This window comes from Tachysurus fulvidraco, chromosome 11, assembly GCF_022655615.1.
Source record: "Tachysurus fulvidraco isolate hzauxx_2018 chromosome 11, HZAU_PFXX_2.0, whole genome shotgun sequence".
In the NCBI taxonomy this organism is placed as follows: Eukaryota; Metazoa; Chordata; class Actinopteri; order Siluriformes; family Bagridae; genus Tachysurus; species Tachysurus fulvidraco.
The window spans coordinates 19,116,502-19,118,373 of record NC_062528.1 but is presented as its reverse complement, the minus strand read 5'-3'; the positions used below and the strand labels follow the sequence as shown (position 1 = coordinate 19,118,373).

The following is a 1,872-nucleotide window of genomic DNA, read 5'->3' as shown; positions in this document are numbered from 1 at the left end:
TGCATAACCAATATTCTGTAGTTTAAAACAGATGTCCATGTTTTGTAGAAGGTTTCTAGGGAAGCTTTTGAGTAAAAAACACAATTTTACTAGTTTAACACACTGGGGAATCTTTTTGTAGCCACACATTCATCATCTATTATGGCAATATCCAAATCTCCCTACCATTTATTACTTAGAGCCATTGTAGGGTTGCTGTTTAAAGAATCAGTTGATTCATATAGGATAGAGAAGTTCCATCTCAGACTGGGGGATGAGATCAACTTTTGAGTCTCTGCTCAGGGAACTGGGTTTCTCTCTAACATAAATATAAAAATGACAAAAGATAAGGGAAGTTTAAGGAAAGGAACATTTTTGAAATCTTCCCAAATTGATGTTAAAGATAGTCTGAGAAATGTGGCAGGGTTGAAAATGTAACAGAGAAGGTCATCTGCATAAAGGGAGTTTGTAAACTTACTTGGCAGCAGCATTACCAAGGAGGTATTTTGACCAAATCGAGGCTCAGCCGTTGCACTTGGGCTCTGCTGACCTTTGCCAATTCCCCAATTGTGGGATTTTCAACAGCATAATTTCTGATAGTGGTGAAATGCATTTGTGCTTTCCACTTTTTTTGTTTCAGGAAAATGGTAGCTCAAGTGGTTACAGCTCTGGGTTGTTGATTGGAGAATCAAGCCCCAGCACTGCTAAGCTGCCACTGTTGGGCCCTTGAGCAAGGCCCTTAACACTCTCTGCTCCAGGGGCGCTGTATCATGGCTGACCCTGTGCCCTGACCCTAACCTCCAAAGTTGGGATATAAGATGAAAGAATTTCATTACATTTACATTTACAACATTTGGCAGACGCCTTATCCAGAGCGACTTACATTATCTCATTTTTGTACAACTGAGCAATTGAGGGTTAAGGGCCTTTCTCAGGGGCCCAACAGTGGCAGCTTGGTGGACCTGGGATCAAACTCACAACCTTCCGATTGGTAGCCCAACACCATAACCACTAGGCTACAACATCCCCCACTGTGCTGTAATGTATATGTGACAATAATAATGGCTTCTTCTGCTAGATGAAAGCCAACTCGAGTCCTGTCTGTGGAACCAGATAGCCTGGAGCTCTATAGAAGGAGCAATTAACAAAGCAGTGGCTAGTCCTAACTTGTACTGCAGTATATTGGAAAGGACAGATGTGACAGGACACAGGATGTAAAAATGTTGAACTGAACCTGAAATTTGCCTTACATACAAACCAACTAATTGTCCCTATTTTTGAAGGACTTTTCAGTCTGAATTCAGCTTCACTGTATTGTATTAGATAATGTGAAAATCTAAAACAATGAAGCTTTAGTTCAGTTAAATTTTTTTATTCTTTTAAATGATCCAGCCCAGCGTCTGTAGCAGATCTGCTGTTGTGGGTTTTTCCAATTACATGCATTTATGCAATTTAGTTAACTCATGGCAGCTCGTCAGACCAGAGATTAGGTACAGGGCTAGAAACCTTATGCCACATGTATTTGTCTGTAAATGACATTTAAAATATAACCACTGTATAACGTAAAACAATTAAAAAAGAACAAAGTGGAATAAATAAATAAATAACTAAATACAGTACAATACAATACAGTACAATACATCAATAACACCCCTTTCACCCCCACCCCCCAACTGCACCCTTTTTTTTCCACCTTTCTTGTTTCCTTGTCCTTTTTTTGACTTCAAAATATTTAATCCTCAGTACCCAAGGCAACCAAGAGCTCTCCTGCCATGGCATGTCGGGGCAGGAAATCCCATAGCAGTCAAACAGGAGGTGATGCATACAAAGGTGTGTGCATGTGTGTGTGCCTGTGTGTGTTGCGTGTGTGTTTGCATGTGTGTGTGCTTGTGT

General features: G+C 40.4%; 1 non-coding gene across 1 annotated transcript; it reads left to right on the top strand.

The window, feature by feature from the left end:
- The first annotated feature begins 449 nt into the window (after nucleotides 1-449).
- Nucleotides 450-607, top strand: LOC113651787. Its single transcript, XR_003442726.1, has one exon. It is a non-coding gene; the product is annotated as a U1 spliceosomal RNA (small nuclear RNA).
- Nucleotides 608-1,872: the final 1,265 nt, after the last annotated feature.